The sequence below is a fragment of the Lampetra fluviatilis genome, chromosome 7, assembly GCF_964198595.1.
Source record: "Lampetra fluviatilis chromosome 7, kcLamFluv1.1, whole genome shotgun sequence".
NCBI classification, from domain to species: domain Eukaryota; kingdom Metazoa; phylum Chordata; class Hyperoartia; order Petromyzontiformes; family Petromyzontidae; genus Lampetra; species Lampetra fluviatilis.
In genome coordinates, this window is record NC_136281.1 from 4,411,706 (window position 1) to 4,427,630 (window position 15,925).

At 48.8% G+C, this 15,925-nt stretch overlaps 1 protein-coding gene across 1 annotated transcript in view; it reads right to left on the minus strand.

Annotated features, from left to right (window-relative positions):
- The window catches only part of LOC144933461 (RAC-alpha serine/threonine-protein kinase), a 67,235-nt gene that overhangs the window by 50,563 nt on the left and 747 nt on the right, over nucleotides 1–15,925 (minus strand). The gene's annotated exons all lie outside the window — the stretch shown is intronic.

The following is a 15,925-nucleotide window of genomic DNA, read 5'->3' on the forward strand; positions in this document are numbered from 1 at the left end:
ATTTGAACGGGTTCCCTCTTTCATCGCGTGGGGCGTGCTCATAAAGTACCGTGCACGCCCAACGGTGTAAACAACTTAATTTGTCTCTTTTAGGGGGGTTGGTTAACCTAATCAGTGATCACAAGATGGCAAATGCTCCCACCTGGCTGGACTCTGAATGTGAAAAAAGCAACCTCGCAGTCAGTGTATGACATACGGGTGCATGAGCTCGTATGCTCAGATAACATATCACCTTCTATAAGTAGAGTCCCACTAATTCATAACTAATTTTCCCAAGAACTACATTTGTGGTCATCCTCATGAGCTATGATCAATCCACTGCTGAATAAAGGCCCTCCCAAAGTCGTTATGATGTCTCATAGCTCGGCGCTTTAACAATAAACGTATTTCTGCAAAGAAGAAAAAAGGTAAAATCATAATGGGCTGTTAGAGGCAATTAAGATGCCGCTGCGAGTGTTGTGGCAGTAACTTTCTTCACTGGAAGTTCTGTTTAAGCTGTGTATCCTGTTGGGTTTTAAAACATCCCAACTCTGCACCCTCTTGTAAAATATGTTGAGAATCCAAAGCTCGGCTTTCCTTGATAAGCGAAGACCTTTTGAGTCTCTTGGAATTTCAAGGATGCACTCACGTGGTCGTAAAGGAGCCAGCACTGTATCTCAAACACCGTTTGCATGGAATTTTTCAAAAGCACACAGCCCATCGATTGCCATTCTTTTTAACCAGGTGATTGGCCTTCCATACGGAATATTTCTTTTTGCAAGAAAGAGAGACCGGTCAGTTAGATTTACACTACAATTGAAACGTTTCAACAGAGTTAGTCAAGCAATGCTGTACAATACATTAAAATGTACAGCCACTTTGTCAATCCACCGACGGATGAAGGCCTCCGCAAACCGTGTCGGTCATGGCGGTTGTTTGACCATACTTCATCACGCTGGTCAGTGTGGGTTTGTGAAAGGGGGTCATAGCTAGAACCGGTTTATATGTAATTCGTCACTGATGTCAGCCGGGACGAGGAATCGACCTCACGTTTCCACACAGCGCAGTGTGCTAACCATTACATCACCACTCCAATGGGAATACGTGACCGATTGAAATTCTGAGAGATAAGACATTCACACGGTTTACAACGAGACGTTGAAATAAAAATTCAACTTAAACAAATAAAAACAATGTAACCACTCTGATTCGTTATTTCCTAAATACATTCATTTGATTAAAAAAAACTTTAAAGTGACGAATATGTTTTGTTCGAGCCGTCCTATCTTCTCAACCATTTTCAATCAACAAGTGGCAACATTGCAAACCCAGTGGTCATATTCACAAATCTCTACGTATTTTTCTGCTTCCTCAAAGTCATCAGCACTTTGAAGAAATGTCCATCGCGCTATTCCCGTCGTGAGTGCTCAGATGACCACAGTCCGAAGTAACGGAGCTGCAGCAGACGCGAGGTTAAAAGTTACATTCAGTCCCATGCGCGCTGCACGCGCCTGATGTTTTGTAAACGTCCCACGTGACGAAGATTATTAATCCTCGTGGTTTCACAGGACCGCGATTGTGTGCGTTCGCACTTCGCGGTGACGCTCGGCGACCGTGGCTTTTTTTTTCGCTATTTATACGAGCGAGCGTCTCATTTTGTTTTGGTGGGGGGGGGGACGCATACACTTTGTAAACGAACGTTGGGACGCGCGCGCACGCTTCTTCCATAATGTGCTCACCCGCTAATTACACTGACGTGCCTATTCGGGTCCCGGTGACGACAGTGGAAACGCTGGCGTCACGGCCAGCGGAGCGCGCGAGCCATTCTCTTGTGTGTGTGTGTTTTTGTTCAACGAGGCCGCCTTTCCATTGACAGGGACGAGCAGGGTTATCAGATACAGGGCCGCCTCAAGACCTCGACAAATATCCCATTACCCCTGGACACTATATCCGCGTAATTTAATTAGTGCGCGCTCCCGGCTGCACGAGCTGATGCCGTGTTGCCGCACACGTGTGCCACGTGAAGGCGGTGCCGAGGTGGTGGCAGGTGGCGTTATTTTTGTTTTTTTGCGGGGGAGAAACTTTGCCGTTTAGCAACTATCACCCTCGCCAACTTTTTGTGCTCTCCCAATACAACGGATTACAATCGTTAAGGATGTACCGGTAATTATTTGCCAATCCACTTCTGGATGAAGGCCTTCTCGAGCCACTGCCATCGCTCACAAATCGTGTGATGTTAGTAATCCACCTCGTCTCCGAAACACGGGTTGATTTCATGGCTCCATCTACTCCCCCGGTGGACGTCCTCCCAGGTGCATTCGCTGCCTTCATTATTCTTGACCAGTGGTTCGTTTTAACGCACCCACTCGGGTGTACGCACCCACTGGGGGTGCGAGATGCCCTTTCTGGAGGTTCGAGACACTGGCAGATTTTTTTTTTAGAAAGTACATCATCAAAACACAAATGAAGCACGTGACACGTAAGTACAGCTTACTATGTTTCATCAAACCTATGTATTTATAAACATTTTTTTTACGATTGAGAACGAAAAGGGTGCACGGCTGCAGTAAAGGTGAAGGGCCAATGAGCGAGACCATTGGCCATCGTCTCGAGACGTGAGTCGTGCCCAGGCCCCGCTTTACTTTTATTCGGAGGCCTTCACGAAGTCTTTAACCCGTGCGTCCTCTCCAATGCATCTGCCTCTCGGTGTGATTGAAAGGCGCAGTGACAGACAGAAAGTGGAAATACCCCCTGCAGAAAAGTATCGGTGACGGAATCGGTCACGCCCCAACGGCCGAAAAGACGAAAGGAACCAGATTGAGAAGATAGTCATTGACAGCCGTCTGTCAATCCAAGTCTGGATGAAGGCCGCCCCCACACCGTTGTCGATCATTGGGGTTGCTTGACTATTGAGTGCTTCGCCGCGCCGGTCAGGGCATGTTGGCGAAGAGAGAGAGAGAGAGAACCCAGGACTGTTTCAGATATCGCTCAACCTTGAAGTCAGCAGTTGGCAGGAATTGAATTTCCGGTGGCCCGGATCGTGTCGCAGTGCGCGAACCACCACCCTGCCACTCTAATTACCGCACCGTGACAGGTTCAATCACTTATTGGCAATCGCAAATGCAGGTGTTTTGTGGGGTCATAATCCATACGACGATAGCAACTACCCCGAGTGTAATCATTGTTGTCACCTTTTGTGTAGGTGCCCAATTGGCTCTCAGGTCTGGTGCTGCATCAGAGCGAGAACTGAACGTTTTGCAATATGCTCGTGTGAAAATGCATGGCTGAAATGTTTAGTTCTTAGCCATATCTCAGAAGCGAGGTGGGTCTGACTCCGGCTAGTGTTTGGATGCTGGATGGATGAGAGACTGCTTGGAAATACCAGGTGCTGTCGTCTTGGGCCCCGCGAGGTGGCCAAGAGATTTCAGTATAGCAATGGATTGGCGGTCTATGTTTGGGGAGTTTTAAGTGTTGTTTTTATCCGAGGCTTTCCGGATTGCGCCCACATCTCAAACGCTCGTAATTGGATTTTTTTGGCCGAACATTCCAATGCAGGGATCTCCTGGAAGAGAGCTCCAAGACGTCACACCGATGCTTTCGTGGATCAATAAGGAGCAGCATGAGTAATTTGCTGAGATTTTTTGTTGGTTTTCCTTCTTATACACTTAATTTTTGCATTCATATATTGATACTGTGTTTCTTTCCTTGCATCCCTTGTAAAACGTTGGCCTCAATAGGCTGTTTATGGGTTATAGGTAAGTTCTATCATGGCATATAACTGTGTTACGTATCATAGGAAACATTCGTAGATAGATAATCGTGCTCATTGTACTGTGCTCTACACTCAGTACAATCACCCAGGTTCTAAACTAAACTTTTTTATTTTACCAGGTAAGGCCCACTGACCTCTATGGCTCTTTTTCACAAGAGGCCTGGCCACAAATGATAGCTCAATGAAGTGGCTCATCGTGTGGACATTTGTAGCAGCCAAATACTCTAAACGCGTGTCGATTCTAAATATGGAAGGGGAAAACCGGAGGAAAATCCACGCGACCACGGGGTGAACACGCAAATTCAAAATATACAACAGGCGTCAGGAGTCAGTGGGTCGGGATCGAACCCACGGACCTCCAGCATAGCAGGCGAAGAAGTTAAAATCTCGCCACCACTCACTGCGGGTCACCCCGATATGTAAGACCAGTCGTGGGGGGTTCATGTTATGTGCACGTGCTGCCTATATCCGGACACCATAGCTTACGCATCCTTTATCAACGGCGCAAAACAAAGTCGTACGTCACCCGTTATCGCTCGTCGAATGCGATTGCTTTACGTCAGCCTCCGGGTCACACGTCACGGTGGGCGAATAACTTGGTTCACTGATGATTGCGAGCGCGTTTCGGATTTGCACCGGACAGCACTGCATGAGGACGCTTTCGTCCAACAGGATATTGACAAACAACGACACTTTATTCGTGTTATTAATAGGCGTGCAAGCAGGCAGTGCCGGATTAAGCGAGTGCGGGGCCTGTAGCATTATCTTATAAAGGGGCCCTAAATTTTGAAAAAAAAACATAAATATTTAAACACATGTTTTACTTCCACAATAAAATGATTGTATTTTTTCATTTGCTATACAGCCAGATAATACGACAAATCGCTAACCTTAAACACCAACACCCAGTCGTTCATAAAGTTGAAGGCGGTATAGTACTGTAGCAATAGAGCAAGTGCAGAATCACTGAACCGGAATTGATAGCTTGAAAGCATTTAGCGCGGGGCCCTTGAAAGTGCGGGGCGCTGAGCTGCTTGTGTAGCTACTTGTGTAGCTACTTATGCAGCTACTTGTGCTACTGGGAGAATCTGGCACTGCAAGCAGGTAGGCAGTCAAGTATGTAACTAAACAGGGTGGAAATTAAGTAGGTAAGCCAACACATCAACGAGCAGACATTACATCTTCATATATCTCGCTCTCCACATACAAAATAAAAGTATGTTTACCCATATGTAGGATTCACATATTAAAGAGAGTGGCTTTGCCCATCATATGTAGCAGCTCAGCATTGGATCAAACAAACCTGACTATACTCTTTGGTTCTTTCGGTAAAGTCACGTCGGTATAAAATAAAATATACTGATAACCGGTCTAGAGGTTGCTTCTTTCGGGCAATGACTCTTCTGAATCGCACATAATGGCCCTTTGTCCGAAACGTCGCCTATTAATATATTTTTTATTTTAAAGGCAGTGGTTTTTTTCACGAATGTGTTGAGTTTTTGATTGTGTTGCACCACTGCCAACGCCGTGTAAGTCGGGCAAACAGTTACTCAGGTAAGTAGTTTGGCAGGTGAGTAGGAAGGCGGACAGGCGAGCAGTTATTCAGGCAGGTAGTTATTGAGTTTGTGTATTTATATTGAACTTCATTCGCACCGTACGGCGCCAACCGTGATCATCGGAGGTGCGGGGGAAGGACAACAAAGAAGGTAGTGAGACGGGCAGACGATCAGCTATTCGGGCAATTGGCTAGGAAGGTAAGCGGGTGAGCAGTTATGTAAGGCAGGTCGGCCGTGTAGCTGGCGAGTATCATAATCACGTGTCCGCCACACGAAAATGCGCTCTTGTTGACACGCAGCGCTCAGAGGCGGCGTATCGGACCCCTAGCGGCTGCCAAGAGGAAGCACAAAGCCCGGCTCAGCCGGCCACGGCTGGACAGATGGGGGCAGATTGCTAAGTACCCTGTTTATCACGAGCTCGGGGTGCTGCAGGGACAGGGGGGACGCGCCGAGCCTCTCTTCTGCGCTGCACGCAGCCAAATGAATTAAACATGAATCGCGAACGGGCGCAGAGAGAGAGAGAGCAGACGGGCAGTTGTGACTGTGCGGGCGTGAAGACCACGCGGTGAACTGAGTGCGCGTGATATGCAGTGTACATGTCTATGTGTGTGTGTGCACGTGCTTAAACAGAGTAGATGTTTAGTACACGCCTGTCCGGTGATCCACGCCACATTGAGTCCATTTTCTGATTTTCAAGCAAATCTTCCTGAATTTGTAACAACCACGGCAGATGACGGACGCAAGATGTTCTTGAGATACTGATAGTTCAAAAAGACTGAGCTATGTGTGAGTGTATGCTAAGAAGGAACCTTCAGCATGTGTTGAGTACGAGATGCCTAATTAGGTATGTGAGTAGAAGATGTGCCAACATGTTCTTATGAATCACAGAAAAAAACCACTCTTGATAAAAAAAGGAATTGGTTAAACAATCCGATGCGGGACACCTCCTGAAAACAAAGTCTTAATACCTGGCGAGTGTCTTTTCTGCAGAGATACATGAGTGAGAATGTGGCGAGATGTTACCTACCTCGCCTGGTATGCAGGAGGTCCTAGGTTCGATCCCGGCCCTGACGCCTGTATATGTGGAGTTTGCATGTTCTTCGGGTCCTCAGGGTTTTTCCCTCTACATTTCGAAACATGCGTTTCGAGTGTTTGTGCTGCTATACGTTTTCACGTGATGATAGGCCACTTCGTGGAGCTATCATTTGTGGCCAGGTCGCTTCTGATAAAGAGATACGTAGTTCAGTGGGCTCTCTATACCTTGTTAAAATGTTTTTTTTTAATACTACAAGTTTTCTCAGCATTTGTGCGATTATACTTCAACATGAACTGAGTGCAAGACCGCGACAGCTAATCGATGGTGGTATTATACACGTGTAATTTTGAAGCCCTGTCTATTTCAGTAAGCCCATTTTTTTTGGTTCATTCATAAGCAGATGCGGATTGGATGATATGAGCCTCTTGTGCAAAGGAGATCTGGTGGTGACTATAAGGAAATCCCATTTAAGCACTAATCATACACAGCATTGGCATCGCGTATGAATATTGCATGGCAATTAAAAATAAATGATCGCGCCGTCGCTTGTGATGCGTTCTTGTACAATAAAGCGGGTGTTCACATCCTCTGTGGTCGACATGCAGCAGATACACGCGGTGTGTGCGTTAAAGCGCAGTGTACACGGAATCGTCACGAATCGAATCATTTCAACTCGTCAAGTGTCTTCTTGGTTCTTTCGGTAAAGTGACGTAGAAGGGAAGTAATAAAATAATATTATTATATTATTATAATATAAGAGTATTTATTATATTATTTTATTATTTTATTTTATTATTTTTATTTTTATTATTTTATTACTTCCCTTCTATGTGACTTTACCGAAAGAACCAAGAAGATGAATCCCTGCAGTCACGAAAGCTTTAAATCGAAATCGTCAAGTGTCCTTTATTTGACGAGGTGAGAGTGACGTGAGATCTCGAACAGGTCTTGCAAACAGAGAGCCGGAATGTTGTGTTTGTCAATAAATAAGCCCTATACTGTACTGCCCATTTTACTCGCCTATAAAGTAATACTACAGGTCAGTGGACCGTCACCCGTATATACAAAAAAAATTGGTATTGGTAAAAAAAAATGTTCCTGCAAATGACTCATTTTGGGATTGCTCAGAGCAACAGCGCCCCTTTGTTGAGATTTACTTTTAAATGTCAAGACTCTTGAAAATAGTTTTGAGGCTTAGTGAAGCTATCCTGGTTAAACAAATAAACAAATCATCATACTAATGTAGGGGTGTTATAGAGAGAGCCGTTATGCATGGCAGCTTATGGGAAACAAACACAGTGGGCGGGGCTACGTGAGTGCACGGGGGGGGGGGGTGCTCTCAACGACGTCCGCACCAGGCAGCCCGGGGCCCCACCCCTCAGCGGGGGTTGAGTATAAAGGGGGATGTGTCAGAGGGCTCGGGGCAGAATGTTAAAGCTAAACCAGTGAAGACTGAAGATCGTCTAGCTAGAGCCCTGGACTCCCCTGGGACGCCGCCCTTGTCAGGGCCGCGCAGGACCGAGCCAGCGGCGTGGTCCCGAGAACCAGAGCTAATGCTCTGGGACTCCGGGTACCGTAGCCCGACTTACCAGTGTCGGGCCAGACAGCCTCCCCTAGCCCGTTAGTGGAGGACTAGGAGGTAGGTCAGAGATAGCTAGCAGTGTATTCCCAGCTAGCCGGGTGAGGGGGCCGATACCCCCTCCAGTATTGTATGTCCGCGGTTGTGACAACTGTTGCGGAATAAATACGTGTGCCTCAACCCCGGGTGTCCAAGAGTCCTCAACGGTATTACACTAACATCACAAATAATCTACGTTTGAGTTTCCTGGCTGGCTGCTGGCTGGACGCCTCTCCACCCCAACAATAACTCTGTTGTTGTTCGTGGCTGCTGCGAGTCGTTGCCAACGAAACTAACTGGGTAACTGGCTACACGGGAGTTTCTGTGTCTCAAGTAAACGTTAGGATGAAACGGCGGAAGACGTTCGGAAGACGATGGCGCCATCAACAGAGGGTGGGAGTAAGGAATAGAGAAGACTCACCACGGTTCAGTTTGCTGTAACTTTCAATGTGTGCTCCTATCAATGTAATCCTTACGCCAGAATAATCTTTAAATCGTCGAGAATATATACGTTAAAAAATTTAACCTGACTGTGTATTATTTTGGCTTTTTATTACGTGAAAAGCAGATTCATTTTCATAATCCGAGTTCAGGACTTTGAGGAAATTTTGAGTATAACATCTGTCTCTCATTTTCCATTGCAGAGTAACGGTTTATCCACGAGTAACAACAAACACATATCTCTGTTAGCCCTTTGTTAATGCACAACTGAGTGAAGGCTTCCCAATACTGCACAAGACTGGTCAGTACGCGCTGGTGAAATTGAGGCAGGTGGAAATGTCACTCGCCACTGGTGTTCATAGCCGTGGCCTGCAATTGAATTCAGGTCACGTGGTGCACGCGGCAGTGCATTAACGACTGCGTCACCGCTCCGCCTGGTTATACATGTGATTAAATAAAGAGTACGCCTTCCTCTGTGAGTAACGCATCATCAATGCGAGCAGCATCGTCATCACCACACTCGTCCTCGTCATTGTCGTCATCAGTGCCGTGGTCATAGACGATGTTTACGCAAAACTCGGAGCAGCCAGCGAAACGGAGAGCCGGCCACGTGTGGTGTTGTCGGTGGGGTTTTATGGTCAGTGGAAGACCTCGTGCTGGTGGCTGGCTAGTTGCTTTATGGGTAGGTCTCCTATAAGTGGCATGTTGGTAGGGATTTATACGAATGACCATTTGGCAAGTTGATGATGGCTCAAGGTAGGGCTAGTACTAGTGGCTGGTTAGTTGAGGTGAGACGTAGGGCGAGAACTAGTGGCTGGTTGAGGATTGAGGGAGGGCGAGTAATAGTGTCTAGTTGGTTGATCTTAGAGGTAGCGCTAGTGTAGTGTACTAATTCAGAGACACTAGTAGGAGGCGTTATCCCTCTTGTTTATTCCGGCTCTCACAGTCATAGGGGATAACTCTATACCGGGTCGGGACAGCCAACTTGCTTCCAGACCCACAGCTTGAAGAGGCGAAGACCACGACGACAGCAGCACGACGAGTTCCATTCCCGATGGCAGCCGGCCCCGACCGGGAGTCGGAGCTCGCTTTTTATTCTCTCCTCCTCATGCGTTGGGATGCCCAGTTGGAATGCCATTGTGTGGTTGTGCCCATTGGGTTGCGAGTTAAGTTGACCAGGGCCATTCACAAGAAGCTTATGCACCTCGGCTACCATAAGGCCTTGTTGACCGTAAACAGGGCTACTATTGGCCGGGGGTGGAGGATGATGTGGCCCTTATTTTGAAAGGTTGCCATGACTGTGCGCGGAGGAAGGCCCCGGTGGGTCAAGATCGGGCCCCGCTGCAGTCCATCCGGGTTTTTTGTGTGAATGAATTTGTGGCACTCGACATTTTGGGGCCATTCCCTGCATCCCAACGGGGCCACAGGCACCTCTTGGTGGGGGTGGAGTACCTCATGCGTTGGCCTCTGGTGGACCAATCGGCCTCGTCCATCACTGAGGCGTTCGTTCAGGGGTATGTTCTCGATAAGGGGGCACCAGAACAGCTCTTGACTGATCAGGGGTGGAATTTTTCTTCCCGTTTGCTCAAGAAGGTCTGTGACCTCCTTGAGATGAAGAAGGTCCGCACCTCGCCCTACCACTCCCAGTCCAACGGGATGGTAGAGCGACTGAACCGTACGCTCACTTCTATGCTGTGCCATCACGTGAGCACGTCCCAATCGGACTGGGACCTGTTGATCCCGGGGGTGCTGGCCGCGTACAGGTTGGCTCCTCATGCCTCGACGGGGTTCTCCCCGTTTTATCTCATGTACGGGAGGGAACCCGAGCCCCCGATGCACGTCCAGTTGGACCTGGGGCTTTCCAGGAAGGGTTCCCCTGTCCCTGCGCCCATGAGGGTCGCGCTCGATCGGCTGCGCGAGGCGCGGTAAGCGGCGGTGGAGAATTCGACCAGCCGGCAGGCAGCTAACGAACACCTGCCCAAACACCAGGCTGCTGGCCTTCCGTGGGAAAAAGGTCAGTTGGCATGGCTGCACTGCCCCCAAGTACCTGTTGGCACATCCCCAAAGTTGCATCGCCCTTGGCAGGGTCCCGTCGAGGTGGTGGAGGTTCGTCAGCCGCAGTGTGTGCGTATTAGGTTGGGTCGCCGCCGGTGGATCGTTCACCCGTCTAGGCTCAAAGAGGTTGTACCGCCGGGCCTCCAAGATTCATCCCCACTTCTGAAGCGGCCGCCGATTGATGCGTACGACAAGCCGGGCCTTGTGGGTTCTGATCACGAGGGCGATGCCCTGCCCGTGTGTGCATCCGCAGAGCCCCCACAGGTGAAGCTGGCGGCGTCAGGCCGTACAGGGGGGTTGCCGGCAACGGACCTGGGTCCGGCGGGCGATCCGCCTGTTCCGACGGCCAAGGCCGCACGGAGTAGTGGCCTGCCCGCGGATGCGTCACCGGTGACCCCACCGACTGCGCCGCTAGGGGCGCCTACACTGGCAGATGTGCCAGCGGCGCGCCCACTTCCTGCCGGCACGCCGCCAGTTCCGACGACCGGGGCTGCACGAGGTGGCGGGCCGGTGGCTAACACACGCTCGAGGGGCATGCGTAGCCACTGACGGCCGGGGGCGGGCCAGCTTCTCCATTCCCAACCCTCGTGGCCTCTTCCATAGTCCGGTGGGTGCCTTGTCCTTACTTTATCATGTGCCGTGCTGCCCTAACGTTGTGGGTTTCTAGTGAGCTCACGCATGACCCGCTCTCAGGATGATTGCAGCCGGGTCGGCTGTTTTTTTCACGGAGGGGGGGGGGTAATGTAGAGGAGTAGTGGGTGACGTCGGAGAGAGTGGCGTCGCAGAACGTGACGTCAGGCGGACCTTGGGGGATGGTGACGTCATGCCCCCGGGAGGGGGGGTATTTAAAGGGGGACCCGGGATGTAACCGGGAGTTGTCGGGGGTAGGAGTGGGGACTCGGGGTAGGTGATCCTCACACGAGGCTAGGGGAGGCTACTCCGCCCGACCGGCCGAGGTTGGGATAGTCCCGGCCTGGGGCAGGGAAGAGAGCTGAATTAGCCGGGGTTGTAGGGATCACAGTACCCTGTCCCCTGGGGAGTTATAGGCTAGGGTGGTTTTGGTTCGGCGTAAACCCTTAATAAACTTGGCGTGAGCCCCTAACTGAAGCTGCCTCGGAGTCATACATTGCGCCACAACACCAGTACTAGTGGCTGGTTGGTTGATCTTAGAGGTTAGGGCCAGTAATAGTGACTGGTTGGTTGATCATAGAGGTAGGGCTAGTACTAGTGGCTGGTTGGTTAATCTGAGAGGTAGGGCTCGTACTAGTGGCTGGTTGGTTGATGTTAGAGGAAGGGCGAGTACTAGTGGCTGGTTGGTTGATCTTAGAGGTAGCGCTAGTGTAGTGTACTTATTCAGAGACACTAGTAGGAGGCGTTATCCCTCTTGTTTATTCCGGCTCTCACAGCCATACGGGATAACTCCATACCGGGTCGGTACAGCCAATTTTGCTTCCAGACCCACAGCTATTAGAGGCGAAGACCACGACGACAGCAGCATGACGAGTTCCATTCCTGATGGCAGCCAGCCCCGACTGGGAGTCGGAGCTCGCCTTTTATTCTCCCCATCGTGGCCAGGCTCCGTCCTCGGCCACGCACCCTTCTGGATCCCCCAGAAGGCTCTGCGCTTGGCCCACGGGTCCAACTGGTAGAATGGGCTGCCAACCCTAATTCCATTGTCTACCAATCTCCCAGCGCCACGTGCTACAGTGACCCATTCATTGTCAAAACACAAGTACTCGTGGCTGGTTGATCTTAGAAGTAGAGCTAGTAATAGTGGTTGGTTGGTTGAGGTTAGAGGTAGGGCTAGTACTAGTGGATGGTTGGTTGATTTTAGAGTGTCTTGAATCACGGACGAATAAACTCCTTTGAGGCATTCTAGATTTGAAGCTTTCGTGACTGCAAGGATTCGTATTCTTAGGTTTTTTCGGTAAAGTCACGTAGGCAAAAAGAAATAATAAAGTAATAGAAATAATAATAGAAATAAAATAATAAATCGCGACGTTTCGGAGGCAACACAAGTCTCCGTCATCAGGTGGGACCATCACAGCCAGATTTACTGTATCAAGTGAGGCAAAATTCCAAGAGACAAGCTCTTAAATACAAGTTAAAGGGGAAGGGGGGGAGGGGCTTATCTGAATGTGGTAGCCAATGAATGGAACGTGTTGGGGGGGTAGGCGGGGCTAAAAGAGAACAATCGGTGCACCTAGACTTAACCGGTGTTGGCTGACAATCCAAATACAAAAAAGCAGTACTGTTAAACGCTGGGGATGTCAACACTCGGTAAAGTAGAATAGTACTTGTCAAATAAGATGGTACAAATATGTGTAGTTAAATCTTTTTTACATGGTTAATAACTACACATATTTGTAACATCTTACTTGACAGGTACTATTCTACTTTACCGAGTGTTGACATCCCCAGTGTTTAACAGTACTGCTTTTTTGTATTTGGATTGTCAGCCAACACCGGTTATGTCGAGGTGCACCGATTGTTCTCTTTTAGCCCCGCCCACCCCCCCAACACGTTCCATTCATTGGCTACCACATTCAGATAAGCCCCTCCCCCCCTCCCCCCTTAACTTATATTTAAGAGCTTGTCTCTTGAAATTTTGCCTCACTTGATACAGTAAATTTAGCTGTGAGGGTCCCACCTGATGACGGAGACTTGTGTTGCCTCTGAAACATCGTGATTTATTTTTTTTCTATTATTATTTCTATTACTTTATTATTTATTTCCCCCTATGTGACTTTACCGAAAAAACCTAAGAGTATGAATCCTTTGAGGCACACAATGTTTATTGTCTTTCTTTGACGTGGTCCCTAACACACAAGGGGTATACGGTCCCCTTACCCGTTAACCTGAGGAGGTACAGCCTCCGGCCTTGGCGGGACCTACACACAAGCCTACCCGCTTAACCTAAGGAGGTAAAGCCTCCGGGCTTGGCGGGACCTACACACAAGCCTACCCGCTTAACTTAGCGCCCTCCGGCTGGGACCTAGGGGAGGCTAACTGACCCACCGTTGGCTCGGTGGGTCCCCGACCTCTGGTCACGCAGAGCCTCAGCTCTTAGAAGGGCTAGAAGGCCGGGACCCAGGGTCCTGCCTATCCAGGACCTATTCTCCCCTTGACCGCTGGAACACTGAGCCTCAGCCCTTAGAAGAGCTAGAAGGCTTGGTCCAGGGTCCTATCTCCTTCAACCCGGGCTTCGGTCTTCGTGTGTGGAGAACTGAGCCGGAGCTCTCAGCGCTCTGGCTTTTATACTGGTTCGTGGCTGGGCTTGTCCAATCACACGCTACTTTGTGGACCCTTCTGATTGGTTCTTCCCAATCTGCCGTTTGGATCCTGTTTTCCCTCATCTGACCCTTGGCCGTTTGTCTGGCGGGAATCTGTAAATACGATCCGCTCTCACATCTCCCTGACCCCGACCGTTTACCGAGGGAGGCAACGCTGTACCGTAGGTCCCCGAATAATGAGTAGCTATCACCTCTACACTAGTGGCTGGTTGGATGAGGTTAGCGGTAGGGCGAGTGCTAGTGGTTGGTTGGTGTTAGAGGTAGGGCTAGTACTAGTGGCTGGTTGGTTTAGGTTAGAGGTAGGGCGAGTACTAGTGGCTGAAAACAAATAAATTAAATCACGACGTTTCGGAGGCAACACAAGCTTCCGTCTGCAGGTGAAACTGTCACAGCAAAATTTCTGTATCAAGTAGAGAGAAGTCCCAAGAGACACGACCTTATATACTAGTTAAGGGGGGAGGAGCCAGGATGGGCCGCGGGAGAGGTGGTATGGCTGGTGGAACTGAGCCTTTGTAATGTAGATGGCAGAAGTAGATTAGCAAGCTAGGATTAGGCCACATTTTGTTATGCTGCTGGGTGGGTAAAATTCAAAGCAGGCCACCAGCGTGTGAAAAAAGAAGCTAAACATGGTTAAAACAAAACTGGCTGTCTATTAGTAAACTGCACGGTAACTAAAGTAAAAAAAGAAGCTAAACATGATAAGCAACGTGTGGTGATGTTGATGGTGGTGCGTGGAGCTGGGGGTTACAGACTGGTAATATGGAAATGTTTCAGAAGATAAACCTAAACTGGCTGTCTATCAGTAAACTGCACAGTAACTAAAGTTTAACTTGGTTAATTACATCTTTCCAATGATTGCCCAATCTGAATCCATCATCTCGGTTGAAATTATGTCTGTGTTTGTATATCTGGATGGCCTCGTGGACAAATCTTTGGTAGTATCCAGGAGGTTTGCAAAGTACTTTGGTGTCTGAGAACACAATGTCATGAGAACTAGCAGTATTATAAGTGGTCAGCAACGGCCGACGAATTCGTCTTGCCATGTTTCAAATCCGACTTGTGCTCTCGAATGCGGTCAGCAATGTGTCGTTTCGTTTCCCCGATATAGCAGTCACCACAGGTACAACTCAATCTGTAAACACCAGGGTACTGTAATTCAGGAATGGCGTCCTTTACGGATGGGATCAGATCACGGATTTTGTGTACTGTATTGAATCGGACCTGGATCTTGTGTTTGTTTAGAATTTTGGAAATCTTTTTGGTAACGCCTGCTATGTATGGCAACGTGATGGTTTTGATCGGAGGTTCAGGTGGTTGTTTCTGCATAGTGGGAGAAACAGCTTGCGGATAATGTGGTCAGAGTATCCGTTCATCTTGAGGGCCCGATGTACATGTTTTAATTCACTGGCCAGGTGGTGTTGGTCAGAGATGCAATGAGCCCTATGGTGTAATGTTTTGATGAGGGAATTCTTTTGAGCCGGGTGGTGGTGGGAATCAGGCTTCAAGTAGGAATCTGTGTGGGTGGCCTTCCTGTAAACAGAATGACCCAAAGAGCCATCGGGCCTCCTCTCAAACAGACCATCCAAGAATGGTAGTTTGCCATCTTTCTCCACTTCCATGGTAAATTTGATGGATGGGTGTCTGGAATTGATGTGGTCCAGGAATTGGTTTAATGCCGGGAGGCCATGTGGCCAAATGACGAAAGTGTCATCCACATATCTCTTCCACAGAGAAGGACGAAAGGTGCATGTCTGGGTGGCATCTGATTCAAATTTCTCCATGAAAACATTGGCTATCACTGGTGACAAAGGGGGACCCATAGGGGTACCCTCATTTTGTTTCTAAAAGGTACCATTCCAGGTAAAGTAAGTGTTGGTGAGGCAGTGCCTAACCAGAGCAGGTACATCAGGATTCAGTCCATGTTGGACCAAGTCTTCAATTATAATTGTTATGGTGTCATTGTTATGGTACCACCTCTCCCGCGGCCCATCCTGGCTCCTCCCCCCTTAACTAGTATATAAGGCCGTGTCTCTTGGGACTTCTCTTTACTTGATACAGTAATTTTGCTGTGACAGTTTCACCCGAAGACGGAAGCTTGTGTTGCCTCCGAAACGTCCTGACTTAATTTATTAGTTTTCTTTTAACCTACGTGACTTTACCGACAAAACCAAAGAG